General features: G+C 43.9%; 2 long non-coding RNA genes across 3 annotated transcripts; one reads left to right on the forward strand and one right to left on the reverse strand.

Annotated features, from left to right (window-relative positions):
* Positions 1–13517: 13517 nt before the first annotated feature.
* Positions 13518–22492, reverse strand: LOC141411487 (uncharacterized). Its single transcript, XR_012436278.1, has 3 exons — positions 22043–22492; positions 19388–20390; positions 13518–13676 (listed from the first exon to the last, which is right to left on the reverse strand). It is a non-coding gene; the product is annotated as an uncharacterized lncRNA (long non-coding RNA).
* LOC141411486 (uncharacterized) lies at positions 14645–20117 on the forward strand. 2 transcript variants are annotated; one of them, XR_012436276.1, is made up of 4 exons: positions 14645–14994; positions 18883–19075; positions 19811–19881; positions 19987–20109. It is a non-coding gene; the product is annotated as an uncharacterized lncRNA (long non-coding RNA). The 2 variants fall into 2 exon arrangements; XR_012436277.1 differs by lacking the exon at positions 19811–19881 and having other exon boundaries at positions 19987–20117.
* Positions 22493–24048: the final 1556 nt, after the last annotated feature.

Genomic DNA, 24048 nt, shown 5'->3' on the forward strand with positions numbered 1-24048 from the left:
TTTTTTTTTTCTTAAATAACTCGTTTCTTTTGTCTCCTAAATGGGACATTCACACTGTTGTGCAACCATCACCACCATCCATCTCCACAGCCTCATCTTCCCAAACTGACACTCTGCTCCCATTCCCTTGCCCCTTCCTCAATATTTCTTCTTCTTCTTTGTTTTTTTTTTTGGGTGGGACTTGGGTTTGAACTTGGGGCCTCTTGCTTACTAGGAGGGTGCTCTACTACTTGAGTCACTCTGCCAGCCTTTTTTTGAGTTGGGTATTTTGGAGAAAGGTCTCAAGAACTATTCGCCCAGTCTGGCTTCAAACCACTATTCTCCTGATCTTTGCCTCCCAAGTAGGTAAGATTATAGGTGTGAGCCACTAGCACCCAGCTCTTCAATAATTTTTAAGTACATAGTACGGGGCCATAGTGCTTGTTAGGTATATGATAGAACATGTGAAAGCCAGAGAGTGAGGCAGGTAGAGAGGGGGGTGGGGTTTCCTCTTCCCCACCTGGAACTTGGATTTAACAGGTTGGTGTTACCTCTCTCACCAACCCAAAGCACTAACCTGCCAGCATGGCCCTGCCAGAGCAACCCCCACCCCCACACTCCAGGCCATCCATTCCCTGCCATGCTAGATTGGGTCTGAATTGTAAGATGGAGGGATAAGCAGGTGGCTTGCCTGTCACATGGGACCTGCCAGTGCCCAAGAGAAGATGGGCATTCTACAGTGTGAAATAACAGAGCAACTTGTCCCCACTACACAAATGAGAGCAGTCATGCAGTAAATGTTTGGGGAGGAACTGACAAGGTGTTTTTGGCCACCAAAGCCATTTGTCATTTCTGAATATCTGTGTGTCCAACCCTTACATTCTAGAAGAAGGAAACTGTGGTATAGCCAGAACTTGTGCATGGGGGGGTTGGTGTCCCTTGTGTTTCTGATCCATTTAAATTTCTGTGGCTGCTGGACTGAGGTCATCAAATGGTTCTGCAGCTACTGGATGAAGGATTTGAGAGTCTGGACTGGGCAGGCGGAAGAGGTCCACGTGGGAGTCTCTTCAGGTTCTCCTGGGGACACAGACTCTGTGATCACCAGATGCCTCAGGGCATATGCAAGAGCCAGACTTGTTTCATTTGACATCATGGGCTTCCCAGACTGAGAATCCTCGTGCTATCTTGATAAGCAGACAAACAGAAGACAGCTACAGGCCCTCTGTGGATGAAAGTGCCATGAAGGAGAGTCATGTCTGTCCCTTCATGCTAAGCTCTAGGACCTGGCCCTCTGCCACCTCATGGAGTGAAGACATTTATGGATATGAAATGAATAATGACACATTAATACACTGCCCCTCCACGAGGCAATGGTTGATACTTTGGGCAACAAATGAAGGGTGTGTTCATGGGCACACCAGTCATTCCTTGGAATTTTAAATTTCACAAGCAGAATTGGAGCCCAGACTTTCACAAGTTGCTCACCCTGTGGCTGCTTTATCTGACTTCTTCTGTGACTAGGATCTCTTAGATGCAGGATGCCCTGTGTGTGTGTGTGTGTGTGTGTGTTTGTGTGTGTGTTGGGATCCCAAAAGGAAGTACCTCTTGGCCACACCAACTTTTAACTTTTAAGTTATATCTTTTAAAATGCTTAAAACACAGTGAACCTGCATCAAGAGATGTCCCAAAAAAATCAAAGGAGAATGTAAACTACGAAAGTAGAGGTCAGCTGGGCATGGTGGCATACACCTGTGATCTCAGCTACTCTGGAGGTAGAGGCAGGAGAATCAAGGGTTCAAGGCTATCTAAGCAAGAGCACAATAGCCCGTCTGATAAGCTAAAAAGCAAAATACTGGCAGTATTGCTCAAGTGGAATGTGAGTCTCTGAGTTCAATTCCTAGTCCAGAAAAAAAAAAAAGAAAGAAAGCAGAGCTTTGCTGTTTTACTTACTGTTATACTGCCAGCACCTAGAATAATGCCTGGTACACTAGGAGAAGCTCAAAAACTATGATCTTTGAAGGAGTGAGTGAGTAAGTGAGTGAATGAATGAATGAGAAGCTCCTGCTAAAAGTGCAGGGCTCAGTGTTACAAGGGAACTCACTTTTTGAAGATTGTTTATCCACAGTGACGTATGCTCCACTAGTCTAGTGCTAGCAGGAGATCAGGGCAGGAATGGCCTTGACCTGTCCAAGGCAGTGTCTCCTCTGTACCCTGTGTCCTACTAGGAAAGCAATGGCACCAGGACAGATCAGGGTGGGGTCAAGGACAGTCCCCAACTGGCAATGGTGGGAGCTGAAGGGGTGAGGGTGGGGCATGTTTCCAGAACCTGAGAGAGTAGTGGCAGGAGATATCTACCTAGCAAGTTCTGTGGGCTTCACTAATCCTCTGGGCTCTGGCAGGGAGGAAGCCAACTCCTAAAATGACATTGAAGCCCTTGATGTATCACAGGGAGCAATCTAGAGAGCCATGCATTCAGTTTTGTGTTCACCAGAGTTTTTAAGGCACTGTTCTCTAAGGGCAGAGCAAAGACATACATAGCTGTGAGTCTTCTTGTGGGTGGACATGTGGTATAAAAGCATTTTAATGCTGAAGGCCTAGTATGTCTGCCTCTGCAAATCCTGGGTTACTGTGTGGCAGCTACAGAGTTTTAATGCCAGAAGACTTTCCTTATCCACTGTGTGAATAAATCATACTATTAATCACAGATTTACTTATGATTTAAACAGAGAATGGAAGCTCACTCAGTAGGAACATAGCTCACCTCTCCTCCCCTATCATTTCAGAAGTGAATCCTCTGGCCCCAATCAAGTTTCACATGAGATCGCAGCCCCAGAAGGGACCTGTCCCCCAAACCTCTGAATCTCGCTTGTAATGCTTGTATGGAATCTTTGTCTTTATTTTGGGCTGCTGAGTACTGGAGGCCCCTTTGTAAATCTGTGGAATTGCTTCCCATATGGATCTGGATGAGAAGGAGAACCTGTTTTCTTTCATAGTAATTGAAAGGTCAGTGCTTCCTTTTTGTAGCAAAGACTGATAGCTGATCACTAAACTCATTTCCCAGCCTCCCTTCAGCTACGCCATGTGGCCAAAATCTAGCTAATGACATAGAACTTCTTACAGGCCTGGCCAATAAGATCTCCCATACATGATCCCCTCTCTCTTTCACTTCCTTCCCCAGTCTCTGGACATTAATGCCCTGGAAAGCCTTTAAGCCATATATTAAAGATGTTGGAGCCATTTTCAGCCTAGGCCTTTGCAACATGGTATAGACCAGAGGCCCTGATACCACCTTCTTGGGCATTCTGTGAGGTTCTCAGGCACAATCAATTTCTATAGCTTGCAACTAAGAACCCAGACTTATTTACCATCAATAAAAATGATTGGTCTATAAAGATTTCATTTTATGGCTGAATTGAATTGTTAGCACAGAATATGGTGAGCACTGTGGCTTGCCATAATTCACACCACACTTGTAGAAATTGTCAACATGGCATGGTTGACTGTTAGCTGTGACTTGTGGCCTGGAATTAATTCTGGATTTGAAAGCCTGTCTACAAGGATAACAGGTCATATATCAAACACTTCAGACTGCTTTCCTAGAGAGAAAGAGGGAAGTAGAGATCAAGGACATAGGAGAAAAGAAAAATAAACGATAATAACAACATAGCAAACACTTCCATAGCTGCCGCTGAGCATCACTGCTAACTCTAAGGGCCAAGTGTGCAACAACTCATTTTGTCCTCACAACACGCTCGTGGTAGCAGGCGTCATTGTTAATCCTAGTTAGCAGAGAGATCGAGTGAGCAGTCCATGCCAGCTGCCAGGTCTTAAACCACACCTACTGATAACAATTAAAAACTGAAAATTCAAACTCAATTTTCTTTGCCCTTGAAGTACAATCAGAACAACTAAAAGCAACTAAGAAAATAAAATAAAAGCTAGTAATACTTGGCAGGGCACTAGGGATAATTTGCCTGAGGCCCTTCAGTTTCTCTCAAATATCGCCCAGAATCGTTGTTTTGTAGGTCATTTCAGGCTAAGAACTTGACCATGGAAGATCTTCACAATGGCCTGAAGCAATCCAGCTCCCTCTCCAATCTGGCTGCAGTCATTTGCAACACCCAGAGCGTCAGAGCCAAGGAGCTGTACAATTTGCCTATGTTTACAAGGGCGTTGGGCAGATTAAATATGTAGACAGAAGTCTGCCTGAAGGGCATTTGCATGGTTTATCACTTCCCCCATGACAGGGCTGAAGGAGTCAGGTGAGTGCCAGGGGTGGGAGGGGGATTGGACTGTTGGGAGAAAGAAGGACAAAATTGTTGCCAAGTTGTACCAGACTCTGAAGAGTGCATGCTTCCTAGGGCTGCAACATACACACAGTTGCCTGTGGCTTGCTGTGGAAGTGGCAAAGGAAGAGCCGTGGAGGAGGGCTTTTCCCTTCTGTGGAGCTCCTCGTACAGCATCCAGGCCCTGGCATTGGTGTTCATCCATTTGCCTGTCATTGACCACTAGAGCATTTCCTTTGGGACTGTCTGGAGAGAATGCAGCAGTCAGGCCTCCTAGAAGTGCTGAGCTGCAGAGCCCAGGGGATCTTTAGTTTTCATGTGTGGTGGGGGCACTGATGTCTCACATAGGGGCAGCTTCTGGAAAGCTAAGGCCCTGTGTGTTGAGAGTTCTGTGAGCTAGGAGGAAGGGTGTTGGCTTGGCTAGGCTCCGAGGTTCTCTGGGACAGTGCTGGTGCCATCACAGAACAGCTGACCAGGGTCCCTTTACCACTGGGCTCATGGAGGCCTGCTGGCTTGTCCCTGCCCACCACCTCCCTTCTCCCTCCACGGCTTTCCTTGTTCAACTTTTCCAAGGCACACGACCCTGCAGGGAAGAGTCCAGAACTGTGTGCCCTGTACTATGTTGTTACCTGCCCTGCCCTTGTCTATCTGTCATGGTACCTGGCACCTGGAATTTAGGGCAGTAAATTGCCTAAGAGCCAGGCCTCTGGAATGAGGTGATAAGAAAAAATCTTGCTAGATTTGCCACTTCTGGTCATGTCATTTCTGCCTCAGCTCTCTCTGCCTTAGTTTCCTTTTGGTAGTTTCCTAAGGCAGATGCAAGCATCAGAGAAGCTAATAATATCTCCAGAGCCCATGACATATGGTCAGGGAGAAGCTCAGTGTTAGATGACATGACTACAGCACCATTTCTGGGTGGCCTGGCTGCAGGAGTTCATTCATAACAAGAACACAGACGTTAGCAGCCAACAGCTACCTAGTGCCAACTGTGTCCTGTTCTCTCTGTGCTCAGAAAGCCCCTCAGCTACCTCTTCACCTGACAAATCCTCCTCATTCAAGTCCTGCTGCCCTGTGGTCTTGGAGGCTAGGCCAGGCTCCTTCTCAGCCTCCCTAACTTCTCGTGCTTATTTCCACATGACACCCCCCCACACCTGGACGATGGCTATTTTCTTATTCTCAGAGGTTGTCTCCTGGAGGGTGGGGAGCCAACCCACCCTTGTCACCTCCAGCATCCAGCACTATCCAGGGCTTATGGAAGGAAGAAGAAATTTTCTAGTCCCAGCTGCAAAAGCTCCCCCTTTCCAGAAGGAGTTCTATCAGCTGGCCCAGGACTCCCATCCATGTACCTCTTGCTCAAGGTCACAGCCCTACAGTAGGCGAAGGCCTTGTTGACCAACTCCTAAGCTAAAGGGGTCCTGTGATCAGTCACTCAACTGGCGCCCTTCACCGGCTCTAAACTCATTTAGAGCAAGAATAAAAGGAGACCAACGGAAGCTTCATGAGATAAGTGTATTTCAGAGGTAATTGGGGTTGGCTAGGGGGCAGCTGGGCCTGATAAATAAGAGTCCCGGTTTGAGTCATTAAGCTTTCCCTGTGAGTCGTGGTGCCCCACAGACCAGAAGCCTCCTCAGTTTGGCTCAGAGCGGCTCCTATCTTAAAAATTCATTTAATGCAAATGGTTACATTAATGCAAAAGGCAAACCATCGACACTATAAATAACCTGAGCTGAGTACTGCTGACAGGAAGTCTGACACATGAAATACTGCAGTGGTCTTGGTTCCGAATGAGACAGCCACGTGGACACTGTCTTCCTGTCCCAGATGCAAAGGCAGGGCCACAGGTGGGTCACTTGCCATGAGGCCCCAAGAAAGAAACTTTCCAAAGTATGGCAGACAGAAAAACACCAGCCATCTTCCCGCAAAGCATTCTGATCCCTGGAACCTGTGAATTTAGGTGACAAAAGGGATTCTGCAGATGAGATTAAATGAAAGACCTTGAGATGGGGAGATAATTCTGGATGATTTGAGTGGGCTCAATAGAGTCGAAAGGATCCTTGTAAAGGAAAGAGAGAGGGAGGAGACTTGGAGATGTGAGGAGGGAAGTACAGAGTTTTGAAGATAGAGGAAGGGGCCATGGACCAAGGAATGCAGGCCACCTGTGAAAACAAGAAAAGCCAAATCCACACATCTTCTCCCAACACCTGCAAGAGGAATACAGCCCTACAGATACTGAGCATCTAGAATTTCTGACCTCCAGAAAAGTTGGATAATGAGTTTGTGTAGTTTTAAGTCACTTGGTTTGTTTTGTGGTAATTGGTTACAGCAGTCATTGAAAATTCACACAGCAGACACTTGTTCTAAGATGCTTCTAATGCAAACCTTTCTTCTGTACGCATACTTTCCCTCCTCTTTCTTCTTCCTCAGTTTCCCCAGACAGGGTAGGAGTGGGAGGGAAGGTGTGGAGGACATGAGGGTACCCTGGATGCTTGCCAGCCACTCACCTAGCTGGCAAAACTTTCCACAGCAGTTGTCATTTTTGTCTTGCTTTGGTTTTGTTGGGGGAAAGTCCTTATTTCTTAATATTTTGACATTTAAAATACTTCTGCATGACTACTTTCCCCCAACCCCCACCTCAAGTCCTCATATTGGTTCTGTTTGTCATTACTCCTTCTGCCTGGGCCACCAGCCTTTTCCAAATGTGGGTGACAAATCTCTCTGGGTAGGATCATGAAGCTACTGGCTGAAGTGGCTGACTGGAGTCATTGTCCCTCTGTTCCTCTGAATCTAGCAGCCTCCCTAGAGCAGTGCTGCTTAGACTTTAGTATTCAACATGTGTATTGGAGATGTTCTTAGAGCACAGATGCCATGGTTTGGGTGGAGCTGAGATTCTGCATTTCTGACAAGCTTCAGAGGATACCAACAACGTGGGTTCTGGAACACATGTTCAGTAGGAAGGACACAGGGTTGAGGTTCCAAGAAGGCCTGGAATCCATCCACAGCCTGCCACAGCACATAGCTCTAGGACAATCTTGTCGCTCCAAGTGCAGTCCCCAAGAAGCAACAATGGCATATGCTGAGTACTTGTTAGGAATGCAGACTCCCAGACCTCACCCCCAGATGGACTGAATCAGAACCTACACTATAATGGTCTCCAGGGGATTCCTTTGCACATTGAACTTGGAGATGCACTGCCTTAGAGCCTGGTTCTCAATTTAGCATGCATCAGATACACCTGGAAAGCTTGTTAAGCAACATTGCTGAGCCCCTCCCCTCTGAATTTATGATTTACTTCACCAGCCCAAGAACTTGTATTTTCTAGCAAGGCCTGGTGACACTGCTGTGCTGACCCAGGACTCTGTGATGGCAGCCACTGTCTTAGAGTAGGCCTCAGCCTTGAGACTGGTGGTCAGAACAGTTCTACAATGGACCCCCGGGAAACACTTGTTCCTGCATTTGGGTTCTGAGATCCATCGTTTTCTTAAACGCTGAATTTTTGTAATTTCATTTAAATAGTATATGCATTTTCATTTTATGGAATTTTTATAGGAAGAAACAACAGGTGCTGGCTGTGGCCCAAATTCTGTGTGTATGGGTCTCTATCCATCATCAAGAAAAGGAGAGGGTTTGAATGAAGATATAAATTCATTGCTTTAGCGCCAACTTTCCATCTCTCAGGTGAAGGCAAAAATTTAAAATGACTGAATCCTGACTTTTTCATCATTTCTGGGTCACATACATGATTTATTTAAGTCAGGAATGCAACTCTCTACAATACATCGTATAATGGGATAATAAAATTTCATTTCCTCCCTACTTTATTTATTGTAAAAACAATATTCTGAAATAGTGAAGTCAATTTTAGAGATTAAAAACTTCATCTCACTAACACAACAGCTGTTTCATTTGGCGGCATTCCCTTCGTGTTGAGGGAATGATCTCTGAGTTTACACCCCTGTGTGTTCTGTACCTTTAGCATCTGATCACAAACATGCCACCAGGAATAGAGAAATCAATGAGATCGCTCTGAAGTCACCACCATTAGCGTTGAACTTTGCTTGGCTAATGTGATAGAAACAGTTGGTACCTCGTGGGTGGTTTAAGTTATACATTTTGTTTTGTTTGGTGGTACTGGGATTTGAACTCAGGACCTCATACTTTCTAGGCAGGTGCTCTACCTCTTGAGCCACTCTGCCAGCCCACTTGTGTATTTTATCATTAGAGATGCTGGCCATTTCTCCCATGTGTTTGCTTACACTACGCACTCACTGCGTTTCCTTACCTGTGAATGGTCTACCATGTTTAATGGAAAAAGCCATTGCAAAGGGCCTAGCACACAGGCTGGTGGTCTTTAACAACCTCAATGATATTGACTTTCTCCTCTCTTAGTCTCACTCCTCCTCTGGGAAATCCTAGGGCAGTGGGAAGACTGAATGACAGTTTGTGACAAGGACTAGATCCGGTGTGTGGTGTATTGTAAGTGTTCTCGGCCCATCTGTTGGGGTTTGTTGATGTTCTAACTCTGATACTTCTCATTTTCACAATGACATTGTCACAAACACATTTGGAAGCAAGGTGACATCTTGTTGAAACCAGTAGCCCAGTCTTCCTCATTTGCAAAACTGATGATATGCTTCCTCAATAACTTGTGAGGATTTTTTTTTGTCTTTGGTGGCACTGGGGTTTGATTTCAGGGCCTCATACTTGCTAGGCGGGTGCTCTACTGCTTGAGCCATTCCACCATTTGTAAGGATTAAGTGAGATGATCCATGTGACACACAGCCTTGTACCTGGCATGTAGGAAACCTTCAGTGATGCTAGCTTATTATATGCTTTGTCACATTTATAACTGAAAAGATTATTTTTCAATTTTAATAATCTTGGCCAGATTGCTTTCCCCAAATTTAAAGTGGATCCCATTTAAATTTAGAGGAATATTCTGAACTTTGAAGTGAAAGACTTATTTGCATTTTGAAAATCTCAAGCAACACATTGTACTAACCCTGTTCCCAAAGTTTCTGTTTCAGAAATAAGGAGAAAACATTTGTGGAAATAAGGACATTTGCATAATGTCTAACAGAAAAAACTACAGTCAAGAAGAACACTTTTAAAAAATTTCTATTTGTTGGTGGCAAACACTGCTTTTTTTCCCCCCTCGTACATATATCAACAGAGTCCTGGGGGAATTTCATTCAACATTACAAAAATACTTCCAGGAGAGTTGGATCACCGTGAATGATTACAATTTGAAGACACAGATACACACACACACACACACACACACACACACACACACACACACACACACATTTCCATATGTGCCTGAAAATAGAGGACAGTAAGGAAAACCCTTTTCATTTTGTCCAACACAGCAATCAATAACAACACCTCGTGTGTCTAAAATGCTTTATGGTCTGCAAGGCAGTTTGCCATAAATTTTCTAGTTTGCTCTCACAATGGTCCACGGCAAGGTGAAGCAGGTTTTACAAGCCTTATATCAGAGGTGGGAACACCAGCCCACAAGGAAGTTCTGGCTCGTTTGAGATCTCACAGTGAGCAGTGGAGCTGGCCCCATCTGCAGGTACACAGGCTGTCACCATGTGACAACCAGCGCTACTGAAACACTTTGGTCTTGTCCAAACTCAGGGTAGGCTCAGAAAGCCCTTACACATAAAGCCCAGTCCAGCTTCTAAAGACAAGCTTTGCCTGTGAAGACAGTCACATGCTTACTGTCACTGAGAAAGATAAGATGGGTAAGTTAGTGTCAGCTGGTGCCATTCTACCAGAAGCTACCACTATGATTCACGTGGCCACGTCACAATGCACACTCCTTAGTTTTCAGGGACTTGAAGATCTCTCAGCTAAACACTGGGTGTGTCTGTTAAACATACTGATATGGCATAGAACAGTACACAGATCTCTGCCCCAAGGACTTGGTGCTGTACCGGACGACTGGCTGAGTCACTGGCTTGATCCCTCTCTGTGGAGCCAGCAGAAAGGGCTTAGGACAGGCATGTTGTTGGTGTGGAGGAAGGATTTGTGAGGTGCCACTCCCCCTTCCCACAACAGATGATGTTTTTGTGCATTCTTTTGGCCATGTGACCTGGAGTAACCCTGTGAAACTAGTACCTAAGGCCCCACCTGATCCAATAGGATTATTGGCAAATGCTGGCTATTTCAAGCCAGGTTAGACAAATAGCCTTCTTAGTTATGTAAAAACTGATAATTGTGTGCTTATCTAGGTTTTATGCCATAGGCAGTTATTACCAACCATGAAGTTGTCCTTGCCAGGAAGATGCTATTGGCTATTGCACCAGCTTGTTTTGTATCACTGTAATGAAATATCCAAGGCAGGCTAACTTTATAAAGAAGTTTCATAGTTCTGGAATTTCAGAGTCCAAGCAGCATGACACAGGCTGTAGTGAGGGCCCCCTCGGCTGTATCAAGTCATGGTAGATGGTAATGGTCTGATCACATGCAAGGAATTGAGTATATCTCAAAACAGGAAGCCAGAGAAAGACTGGCATCCCATTTCCCTTCCAAGGGAGGCCTCCAGTTGACCTAAGGACCTCCCACTTGGTGCTTAAAGGTCCCACCACTTGCCAATATCACCATCCTGGGGACCAAGCTTCCAAAACATGAACCTGTGAGAGGGTAAATAACATCCAAACTATGGCCTCCTGTTTCTGTATTTTCTGCTGCTTTCCTCCTGTCCTATCCTCTGGGAACTGCTGGGAACTCTGTGGGTCTAGAGAGGATGGTGCAGACCAGGCTCCCCCATTCCTAGGCATGGCAGTTCCCATCTCTGAGGTCTGCTTCCTCAACAGTGAGTGGAGCTGACTGTTTATTCTCCTTCCAAAGGTAGGTAGGGCTAAGGTGGTAATGCGTGTGAAAGGGATGTTTTCCTGGAATTTCTTTTAACTTGATGTCTTTCAAATTATGACAGTGTGACACATTGGTTTTAGTAAGTTGCAGCATTTCAGAGATATAATATAACAAGAAGGTCATTATTGGTAACTTAGAGTCTCTACAAGCTTCTGCAGGCCAGTATACACATGGACTTGGGCTTGGAGCACTTCTTTCACTGAAACAGAATCACACTAGCCATGTGGGCAAACATGCCATCTGCTTTTCCATCTGATCATATTAACATCCCTATCAATCGGTGTCTATAAATTTAACTTAGTCTTTGTTTCCTTGATTTCTTAATAAATGCACACGCTCATACCTGTGTATTAAAGTGACCCATGAAATCATTTTGTAATATCTTTTCCTCCCCTCTCCCACTACCTCTAGTCACTCTTTCCCTGTATATCCTTTCTACCTTCCTCCATGCTCATATAATCATAAAATATTTACATGTATATACATATATACTCTAAGATTTTTTCCATTATTTGTTAGAAAAAATGTCACAGTATGCATACTATTTTTTATTTCTGTCAATAAAATTTCATGAAAATACCTACAATTTAACTGATTTCATGCATGAGTTTTAACAACTGTATTTTATTTTGTGTGTACTGATAAGCATATAGCACCCAGATCTTCAGGGAAAGCCCTGACTGATGGTACTCACTGATGTCTGTGCCCTGAATATTTCCACCATGGTTGATTTCAAGCCTCTAACGTGTTGGCTGGGATAGTGGAGAGAGAAGATGCAGGCCACATCTCTGGGGAAGGTTCCAGAAAACTCCCAGGAGGAAGCTCCACAAAGAATTCAGCTCCTCTCTATTGAGTGATACTCACTGTTTTCAGGTTTTCCTTCCTCGTGACAAAGACGGATGTGTCAAGCTATGCTCTTCAAATTGAGTCTTCTATTTCTATGTGCTAGCTAGAGTTCCCAGGAGTGAGATCGTTGGTTCATAAAAAATACAGATTAAAAAAAATAAATTCTGCTAAATTGTTTTTCAAACGGCTTTCTTCAAAAGCAGTTACATTTACTTTTCTGCCCTGGCTTTCCCTTCTGTGAGCAATAGTTTTTAGTGTTTTTTCATAATTGTTGTCAGTGGGATGGATTTGGAGTGGGGACTTGTTTATTGTTACTTATTTTTGGTTTCATATTTGAATGTCATTTAATGTTTTGCCCACTTGCATTTGGCAGTTTAGTACATATCCTGGGTCCAAGATGCTGGGATTTGGGGCTGGGGGTGCAGCTCAGTGGTAGAGTGCATACTTAGCATATTCAAAGCCCTGGGCTCCACCCATCACCTCCATCCCCTGCCCAGCCCTCCTGCTGAAGATGTCTGCAATATAATCACAGCTCTGCCACTCACTATTGGGTGACTGCTCTGTGCCTCAGTTTCTCCAGATGTACAATAAGAATGGAAATAGGACTTCACAGGGCTGTTGAAAATTGGATGACTCTGTGTGAAGCCTGTTAGCAGTGCTGTCATACATTAGCACTAGAAGAGTATTAGCTATTATATTCTATAAACTTTGTGGTTTAGCCTTTGCTCATTTTCTGTAGCTAGTTGATTTCTAAGTGCTCTTTACATGTGATAGATGTTAGTCTTTTATGATTTGCATTGAAAAAGTCAGTTGTATCTTTCATGATAACTTTTACTATTTAAAAAAAGCCTCTTTTTGCATATAGTTAATTGTTTACTTTTTCTTTAAAAACTTCTGGGCTTTCTGATTCACCAAAGAGGCCTTCTCCTCTCCTGGATTTTATGTATGTTCTACTAGATTTCCCTTAGAAGTGTTTACTGTTTTATTTCTTGTGTCTTAGTCATTAATTCAAATGGGATTTATTTTTGTTTAAGATTAGGCATTGAAGTCCAAACATTTTTTCTGATGAATAATGGTTGTGATAGTATCATTTATGAAGTTTCCCTATTGAACTTAATGTCACCTTTATTACATACTAAATTTGTTTTATGTTAGGATCTATATTTGTTTCTTTATTTTGTTCAATTGAACTACTATTTTTCTGTATTTCAACACCATGTTAATTTAATTACAGTGATTTTCTAGTACGTTGTGATACCTGATTATAAAAATAGATAAAACTTCCCTCACCAGTCATTTCTGGGCTATTCTGAGTCATAGACTTTTTTATCTGGGGTCTCTGTCCTATTATAATTGTTCTTAAGTATCTTACAAATTTTGTTATGGTTTTCCTTTCATATTTCTAAGTTCTTATTACTATAAAAAGCTATTCATATATATATATATATATATATAAAACATGTAACATTTATATTATATACACACACACACACACATATATACACAGTTGGTCCTCCATACTTGTTGGTTCTTTTATTTATTTTTGAGACAGAATCTCCCTATGGTGCCCAGGCTGGCCTTGAACTCCTGGACTCAAATGATTCTCCAGCTTCAGCCTCCCAAGTAGCTGGGATTACAGGTGCCTGCCACCATGCTGGAGCCTGTATCCATACATTCAACCAACTGTGGATTGAAAATGTTCAGAAAAAAATTACATCTCTATTGAACATTCACAGACTTTTTTCTTTGTCATCATTCCCTAAACAAAACAGTGTGACAGCTATTTTTGTAGCATTTACATTGCATTAAGTATTAGAAGTAACCTAGGGATGATTTAAAGTATACAGTCATATATAAATACTACACCATTTTACAAAAAGGATTTGAGTTTATTTTGGCATCCATGGGGATCCTGGAGCCAGTCTCCCATGGGTACTGGGAACAACTGCATGTATACACACATATGCATACACACATGTGTATATATACATATATGTGTGTACATATGTGTGTATGTATATACACACACAGAGTGTTAGTGGTTTTATTACATTACTTTTGTATCTAGCCATATTATCAAATTCCTATTAATTCTATTCTATTATTCTATTAATTCCTATTAATTCTAGTAGTTTTTAACAGGTTATTTATTATTATTATTATTGAGACATAGTCTTGCTATGTAACCCAGGCTGGTCTGGAACTTGTGGTCCTTCCACATCAGCCACCCGAGTGCTGGAATTACAGTCATGGGCCAATACGCTGGTCAGATTCTTGTAGTTTTAAATATTTTCTCTTGATATGTTAGCATTACCCCTCCAGCCCTCCCCCTCGGCTGGTGGAGGATGAGTAAGGAAGCCATGTGATAAAGGCGTGGATTTATTGAGTCAGCCAGGAGTTTAATCTGGGGAGTGCCCAGGATTACCTTGCCTCAGAGCAAGACAGCTGGAATATTTATGCCCACACCAGCAGGCATTGGTCAGTGGGGGCAGGGATCTGCCATGCTTCTTGCACCTTTCCATGAGGTGTCTTGAAGGCAGTAGAAGATAAAACCAAGATCTGGGCGTCTCTTACAGCTCAAGGCAACTCCCTACCACAAGCTGGAAATTTCCTGCATGTCATACTGTGCTTTAAACATCACATGAGTTTTGCATTCTATTCCATGTCTAATTTTTATTAAGAAAATGCTACTTTCAGTAATTTCACAATAAGTTTTTTCTTAAAATAGCAACGATCATGGACCTTGGCAGGAAGATGACCTCCATGTCCCTGGTGACCTGAAGTGGTCCAGTACAGCAGTTCTGGACAATGCAGGGGAGTGGCTGGGTTCCTGCCCAAGCATGAATTCCATGGTGGAACTCCAAGCTCCATGCCTCCAAAACCCAGCTGTTCATCTCATCACCCACCACATCTCCTTCTTCTCATGTCAGTCCTTTCCAAGGGCGCGGTGTCTGTACACCCTGTGATGTTTCCCCATGGATCTCTCCTTTCCTTCTTCTAGGTACTGGCCCACTGAGTGCCTCCTCTTCCTCACTGCTACTGTCAGCTCCATAAAATGGGTCTTGTGTGTGTGTGTGTGTGTGTGTGTGTGTGTGTGTGTGTGTGTGTCGGGGGGCGCTTGTGGGATTGGGAAGGTGAATGGAGGAAAGGAAGGATGTGCTTTGTATGCATATATGATATAGAACCTTTTGCAATTGTTTTAGGTGGAGTGGGGAGGAGGCTGAGGGGAAAGATGGTAGGGATGAACTAACCAATATCTGAAGTAAAGCTATTCAGAAGTGTCACAAAGAATCTCCCTTGTACAGTTAATGTAGACAAATAAAAATGAGAAAAAGAGCCTAACATCTCCCCATGTAAAGGAGTCATTTGAAACTGTCCCTTGCTTCCTTCTCTAATCCTTTTTTTCTTTAGGCTCTTGTTGACTGACTGTAGGACAGCAACATCTATTGATTGATTCCCACCAGAAGAGGAAGGAAGACACACTTGTGGGTGACATTGACCCCACCTAGTGCATGGACTCCCTCTCCCTTTTTTTCTTGAGTTCTGCAATCTAGGGAGGAATAAGTCTATCATATTCCCACTTTGTTCAGCCATATTTTATCAAAAATCCAATGTATATGTGTAAGACACAGAGACACAATAGATTACCAATAACTGAAAGTTGTCTCTTAGCTAGTGTGAGGCTCATAGCCTCACACTAGCTAAGTGTTTCATGGCCTTAGCTCATAGCCTCACACTAGCTAAGTGTTTCATGGCCTTGAAACTGAGTGGCCAGCCCATGCCAGAAATAAACACGGTTATGGAGAGGAGGAAGCCAAACTGAGCAAGAAAATTTCCTGGGAATTTTAGTCCAGGAAAACTCATTTTTATTAGCATATATTAATTATACAAAGTGATTGGTTTCGAGTGATACTTCCAGACGTGAGCATAATGTACCCAGGTCATGTCTACCCCTCTATTGCTCTTTTTCATCCCCCTCCATCAGACCCCATTTCTAACTCACTTGCAGTTTTCAAAATGGGGTTTAGTTTGATCTTTTCATGTATGCATGCAATGTACTTTGAGCCTATTCTCCCCCATCACTCTCTCTTTTCCCCTTTCACCTCCTGCTCTTGTCCCTGCCAAAGTCCGCCTTTTATATTCGTGTCCTTTATATGCTAGGTCTAGATTCCATGTATGAAAGAAACATGCAGTATTTGTGTTCTGAGTCTGATGAGGATCTCCAGTTCCATCCATTTTTCCTTTAAATGACATAATTTCATTCTTCTTTATGGCTGAATAATACTTCTTTGTGTGTGTGTGTGTGTGTGTGTGTGTGTATAATTTCCTTTATCCATTCATTGGTTGATGGGCACCTAGGCTGATTCCTTATTTTGGCTGTTGTGAGTAGTGCTTTTATAAACATGGATGTGCAGGTGTCCTGACTATATATTGACTTTCATTCCTTCAGGTGGATGCCCAGGAGTGGCATAGCAGGATCATATGGCAGCTCTATTTTTAGTTTTTGAGGAACCTCCACACTGATTTCCCTAATGGCTATACTAATTTACATTCCCATCAACAGTGTATGAGGGTTCTTTTTAGCCCTCTGCATCTTATCTCACATCGACCAGTACCCTGAAACAACCTGAACCAGGTCCAAAGGGCTATCAACGCCCTCAGGCAGCAGACCTAGCTTACCTCACACCAGCTGGTACTGCAAAGCAAAGCCCCAAAGGCTACTTGACCTCAAACATGGATACAGAAAATTCCTGGTGTTAACTCATGTGACACATCTCAGCTGGAGCCCTTGGCTTTCCCCTAAACTAAACCAGTCAAACAAACAAACCCCACCAAAAAAACAGGGGCAGAAATTGGTACAAATAAAAAAGCAAAACAGGTTTATTCAAAGCCAGTCTGAAAAAACAGAGAAGACCACCAACCCCAAATCTATAGCAGGGAGTTTTGGGGCATACAGAGATTTCATGGGATCAAAAAACGGGAATCCAGAGAGACAATGGAGGGAGTCCCTACACTGGTTAGGGTCTGCCATGTACACATGGACTTCACTGTCCTGAGGTCAGTCAACCAGAACCTGAGAAAGGACCTCTCTTCTGCAAGAAGGATGAAGGAGAGGGAAGCAGGGAACAGTTACAAATGAACCCCTGTCACCCCCAGATCTCCATTCTTGCCTTCCTCAACCTTTCTCCTCACAGTCATGTAGATTTGTTTCTAAATGTCTCTGGTTACCTCCTTGTCTTCCACAGAACAGCAGACCCATGACTGCTAATGTAGCACATGCCATATCTCATTCAGTCCTCCTGTCCATCCACCCCTCCCTCAATTAGCTATAGTCTCAGCTTTGTCCTATTGCTCACCATTCCTAACTACTGTCACATGTAGATTCAAAAAAATTGTACCATCTCTTCAAGACTCAGGCCAAACGCCCCCTTCTCCTTGACCTTCCTGGACTCTTACGGGCTTTCTTCCCCACCTGCAGAGGTCATCACTTCTTTCTTGTTTCTGTTACACTGCATGAATGTCTATCCTCACCAGCATCCTGCATCCCAGGTTTCTATCTGTGTGTCTGCCTGTCTTACAGACTCCCAGACAGTGAAGATGGAGCTCTATCTTACTCCTCTCTGTTTTCAGGGCCCAGTACAATGCACAAAGACAGCATAGAACAGCAGTCCAGAATGTTTGGACACTACACTGGGAAGGTTGGTTGGACATCCATCTTTCTATTTAAAGAAGTGTCCTGTGCTCAGCCTTTTCTGCCTCTCCAGGGAGTGTGCTTTCCCAGCCACCCAGGGAAGCTGGCTCTTGGAGCTGGGGCAGAGACTCTGCCAGTCAGACCCACTGAGCCAACTTCAGCCTGGAACTTACGACAATACAGAATTTTCTCTGGCAAGAATGGTGCAGCAATGCCAGGAGACGGCTTTGGTGGAGAGATCTGTGGTGGTTCCTGGTGCCTGGGGTCACATTGCCAGCTAGGTGTCATGTGTCACATGTGTTTCCACCTTGCTCCTGGTTGGGAAGCCTGCAGGCCTGGCAAAATCCTTGGGACCTCCTCATAACCTTCAGTGCAGTGTTCCCTCAAAGCATTGAAAAATTTTCAACCCATCATGGACAGATACTTTTGCAAAATAGAAATGAGTTACTAGCAAAAGTATATGCAAAATTCAAAAACCCCAAACATACAAAATATAAGCACCAACATTTATCATTAATTCAACAATGTAAAATTATTCTGTCAAGTTTCTATCAATGTTCCTACCACCTACAATTGTCATGGTCAGTGACAAGCCACATACAGAGGCACATGGATCACAGCTACACTTGGCACAGCATGGCCTTGGTAAATTCCTGCAGAGAACTGGCCTGAGCAGGCTATGCCATTTGCACCTGAGAACCTTGGCTGACCCAGGAGACAGGTGGACATTATTTCTGTCTTACAGCTGAGAAAACCTCAAATCATTAACAGATTACAGGGGTACCAAGTAGTGAATACTCAGTACTGATGTTTAAGACAAGGGGAGCAGATAACAGGAAGTTGTTTGCATAGATCTTGTGATTAGTAGGTGCATGGGTGACATGAAGGGTAGAAACCTGAGGACATTGAACTTCACAAAATTGCAAGTCACTAAGGGAAGTCTTGCAGTGGAAGGAGAGGAGCTGCTGTCCCCTGTGGTCTGGAGAAGACACTTGTGGTCTGCATCACATCCCAGGGACAGCAGCAGCCAAGGGCGGGACCTGCACAGGGGGCTCAGAGCCTGACCAGTCATCGTCCCTCACCGCAGCATTCTGCTTCTTGTGATCTGTGGGCAATGTTTCTTTCCTTGGGGCATTTGCTTGTTTCTCACGGACAGAAGGAGTGCAGCCAAGGCCCTGTGTTCTCTTTTGTTCCCAGGAACTTGCCCTGCAGTTTGAGATTACCAAACGACCTTATGAAGGGTGGTTGGTTCCAGATAAGACCATCCTGGCGTGGAGCAACTGCAAGTGCCAGAGGCCCCAGTGAACACCCTGGATTTAACTTACATCCTGGGAGAGCGGAAGACACAGTGAGCAAGCAATACGATGAAGTGAACAGAGGTGACGTAAAGGTGAGAACACACAACACCACTGGATCATACACTTAAGTATGGCACGGATGGAAGGTGTTACCTATTTTACCACAATCAAATGAATAAGTACCTTAAAAAAGAAAGATCGCAAGGGCTGGAGCTGCAACTCAGTGATAAAACACATGCTTAGCATGCATAAGGTCCTAGGCTCCATCCCCAGCGTGCACACACACACACACACACACACACACACACACACACACACGTAAGCTGTATACAGATTCAGTATCTCTTACCCAAAATGCTTAGGGCCAGAAGTGTTTCAGATTTCGGATGGATTAAAATACTCACCCTGTGTTATGTCCAATGGTGATTCATGTTGTGGAAAAGACCAAGCCCGTAGGGAGAGGAGGGTCACCAGGGGCCTGCAGGTGCAGGGGATCTGCTGGGAGGTGGACAGGTGAGGAAGGAGGCTGTCCAGCTTCAAAAACCAGTTTCCAGTAAGGCCAGTTGGGGGGCATTTGAAAAGGTGGGGTTTTTTTGTTTGTTTGTTTTTTTAACTTTAGTTAGGCCTTCAAGATATCAATAAAAGTGCTTCAGACCCTTGAAAGCAACTTTGGAAAATGGAGGGGGAAAGAAAACAGAGCAGTGAGCTATTTTGTTACCTCATTTAATAGTCAGTTTATCATAGCCATGAATAATTTATTGCATTTTTGACATTTAAATTTCCAATCTTGTTGCCGTGTTTTTAAAAATTATTTGTTTGTTTTGTAGTGCTGGAGATCAAGCCCAGGTCCCTGCACAAGCACTCTAGTCCTGAACTATGCCCCCCAGCCACCAAATTAGTAAATATTAATAATTACTATCAAAAGCCTTCTACAATTTAGTTAATTACATTTTCTTAATAGGGCTCATGACATGTTTTTCCAAAATATGGTGTCTTGACACAGAAAATACTCGAGGCTGAAGGAATGTGAGGGGTGCAGGTGGGTGTCTCTGATCCTCCCCTGAAGAGGACACACGACTGTCCCGAGGAAGGTGCATCCCTACCCCTGAGGAATGGCGCGTCCTCATCTCTGCAGACATGGTCACCGAGAAGAAGAGGGGCACATGGGCCTTACTGAGATCCCAGTTTATCGCATGCCCCTCTGGCCTGTCCCCACTCTCCCCGTGCTTTATCCTGCCCAGGTTTGACTGTTTCCTGGGGTCTGTACTTCCTTATGAAGGCTGCACAGCACAGAAAACTGACGTGCAATGATTGTGATGTCTTTTCCCCTTCTGACCGCGAAGCTGTGGTTCTCTGAGGAAGCCGTGTCAGGATTAAAGAGCCTCCAGACCATTTGGCCTTGGCTGCCTAGACGGAATGTTACAGGTCAAGAGCCAAAATTATCTTGGGTTATCTTAGTCCCTTTAATAGCCATTTCATGTCAACCTCTGTATCTGCCCCAGCAATCCTTGTGACCATTAGGCAAATCTTAGAGCGTATATCGCTAAGCAGAGCCAACCTCTGGCCTCTACCAACCCTACAGCGAAGGAGGCTAAGATAGCATCTTTCCCACAGGAAAGAGCTCCCCAGTCTTTACCTGATACTGCCACTGCTGTATTTGTCAATTACACGGATTTAGCCCTTTCCTTGTTTTGTGGCTACAGGTTCCACAGTGGAACATGTCATTCAGGGTAGCTTGAATCCTGTTCCCCAGCCATGGTCACTCCTATTTGGCTCAGAATAAACTTCTTTTCTTATTTCCTTAAATCAGATTTGTTATTTTATGTCAAAATTACTCTGTCTCTTGGTACAGGTCCTTGTTGGGACTCAAACCAAGCCAGTCCAACATATGACTGTGAGAGCTAGAAAAAGGCACCCCAAAATATACCTCTTTGCCATATTTTGAGCTGGTTATTCTGAGAAACTGCAGACCCAGGAGTAGCTCAGAAAAGCTGTCCTTTGAAAAAGAAATTTAAAACTCTGAGGGAAATCTACATTAGGAAAGTATCTGTTTGGGGATAAGCCTATCCGGACAAAGTTTATCACTTGAGAATGGCAGAAGAAGGTCAACTTATTCAGCCGAGTCCCCGCCCCTCGCCCTCACGTACTCTGCATCTCCTCCGTCCCTCCATTCTATAGTGCAGGGTGTTGCCTGTGTGGGCCTCAGTCATTTGACCCTTTTCTACATATGATTCCTCCTGTAGTCTGTCTTATATCAATTTCATTCTTAGCCAGCCAAAGAACTTAGAAGGGTAGAGGAAAGCTGGTTGTTGCTCCCCTACAGTTCTCGACTTGTGAAACTAAGATGGCTAGAGGGAAATGATGTTTTTTCCTCCCGCTTCTGTAAAAGAATGCTCTTTTGTTTTCTTTCTCTGTACTCCAAGAAGACTAACAAAGCCTTCCCAAAACCTCATGTGTGTGTGCGCTGGGATTGAACTCAGGGCTTTGCACATGCTAGGCAAGCACTCTATCACTGAGCTACAGTGGGTCTCACTCCGTAGCCCAGGCTGGTCTTGAACTTTTTTTTTTTTTTTTTTTTCCTTTTTTTTCCGGTGCTGGGGACCGAACTCAGGGCCTTATACTTGCCAGGCAAGCGCTCTTCCACTGAGCTAAATCTCCAACCCCTGGCCTTGAACTTTTAACCTTCCTGTCTCTGTTTTCTGAGTGCTGGAATTACAGCTGTGTACCACCACACCTGACTAACCATCAGTAATTTTTATAAATAAGTCAAACTTACAAACAGGATGACTCATAAATTCTCTTAGACATTCTAATAGTCTGCCGACTTTATTGTCTTGCACTTTTCAGCTTAAAATCTTAAATCTAAATCCATCACTCAATTACCCATCAAATCGAAATAACAAGCCTAACCTCAGCTGCTCCAGCATACTGACTTCTCTGAGTCGTGACTAACAGCAGAACAGCCAAGAATACATAGACGATTCATACACATATAGAGAGACATGGTTTCCCTCATCATCTCAGTACTTGATTGTAGTCTTGGGGTGAGCGTCACTTACCTACTAAGCAGGCAGGTGTCTCCAGCAGGCCAGGGTTTCTGTCTCAGCACAGTGGGGTTAGATACTCTTCAGAGTCTGTTGGCCGGGAAGCAGGATTTGCTTGTACTCAAGACCGTGGGGTGACACCATGAGCTGAAACTGGAACTCAGCCACACAAAATCACACTCAGCTAATCCTGCTGTATCTTTCGCTTCCTCCCTGGATGTTGACAAAGTCCTCCACTGATTGGCTGATGTTACATTTCTTTGAAAAAAAATTTCTTTGGCCCTTTTCCTACTCCTTTAATTAATTTATTACTTATTTGTGTGGATACTGGAATTTGTACTGAAGGCCTACATGCTTGCTAGGCAACTCTAACACTTGCACTGCTTTGCTCCCCTCTGCCTCCTCTTTAGTGTACTCCTCTCTGGCCCTAAGGACCCTTTAAGAGTATTGCCCTTGTGTGGCGACACACTGTACACCCTGCTCGGCACCTGTTCTGTTTATTTGGTCTTTGTGTTCTTTCGTAACCTCTTAACTTCACTGCAGGACTTGGCAAAAGAATGCTGTGTTCTTTTGATATTTTCCCACCTGACAGGTCCATGACTCTTAAGAGTTTTTTTTTTTAAACAGATTTTTGAGTTCATGGTCTTATAGGGGAGGAGCAGGTTTTCTCACCATAAGCTAGCTTCATGGTTGTGCCTCTACAGCAAAAGACAGATTAGCAAGAGAAAACGTTTGTCTAATATTCATTTATGCATGTCACAGGAGTCTTCATAAAGGAGTGAAGACTCAGAGAAACAGGTACACTTGTGTATTTTTCATGCCAGGTTTAATGAAGAAATGGATAAAAATATGATTGAATGGTATAAAACAGGGCGGCAGGGGTGGGGTGGGGTGGGGTTTTAGGAAAACCAGATTCTTCTCTGTGACTCTGTGTCATAAAGGATAAGCATATTCCTTTCCCCTAGGCCCACAGTGGAAGAAGGTTGGAGAGCGCCTTTCCTAGATGCTATGACATCCTTTAGGGAGAAGGGAAGGGATGGGTGAGGGCCCCTGCTCTTTTCTCAAATGCCAAGGTGTCATGTTTTGGGGTAGTGTGTCCTGACCTTATCATTCACAACACTAAAGTTATACTCATATCAAGGGGAAAAGCTTCGTTATTCCTGGGGGCGGGATTCTTTCTGTCTTTTAAAAATTACATAATATTACTCAGTAAAACATGTCCCCCACATTCAAAATTGCAAAAGAGCAAAGGATGAAAAAAAGTCTCTCTCCTTCCCTTGTTCACAGCCTTCCAGGGTTCCCGGGAAAATGCTGTGAACATGATTTGTGCTTTCTTCTGGAGACATTCTGTACATTTGTAGAAATACATGTGTGCTCACAGGCATGTGCACACACACCTCTTAGGATAGCACATGCTAGGTGTAAACTGTACGTACTGCTCTATTTATTCATTGCTTAGCAGTATACGTTAGTGATAAATCCTTAGCGATACATACAGAACTGCTTTTTTTTGGTTGTTTTTTTGAGACTGAGCCTTGCTACATAGCTGAGGCTGGGCTCAAACTCACGACCCTCCTGCTTCAGTCTCCCAAGTGCTGGGATTATAGTAGTGTACTCCCATGCTCAACTTTATTCTTCTTAACGACTGTCAGTTGCTCCTTCTCCTAAACTCAGCTTCAGACTTGTGGGAGACTGCAGATTGCACCTTCCTTTGTATACAGGGTGGCTGCCCATTTGTACACCTGAGTGTATTGGGTGGAGTTTCTGAGCAAGTGATTGTTTTCCAGAAAAAGAGGGACATGTTTTCTATTCTTCCTCCTTCCTAAAATGCAAGTGTGGTGCCTAAGTGTGCAGAAGCTATGTTGTGAGCATGAGGAAGAAATGTGCTCAAGATGGCCCCACAGAAGAATTGAGGGTAAGTGGGTAGAGCATCACATCCTGCCCAGGACCACCTACTTCTTGATTTCTTATTACCTGGGAAAAGACATTTCTTATTTGTTAAAGCCAGAATAGTCAGATTT

This window comes from Castor canadensis, chromosome 10 (genome assembly GCF_047511655.1).
Source record: "Castor canadensis chromosome 10, mCasCan1.hap1v2, whole genome shotgun sequence".
Lineage (NCBI taxonomy): Eukaryota > Metazoa > Chordata > Mammalia > Rodentia > Castoridae > Castor > Castor canadensis.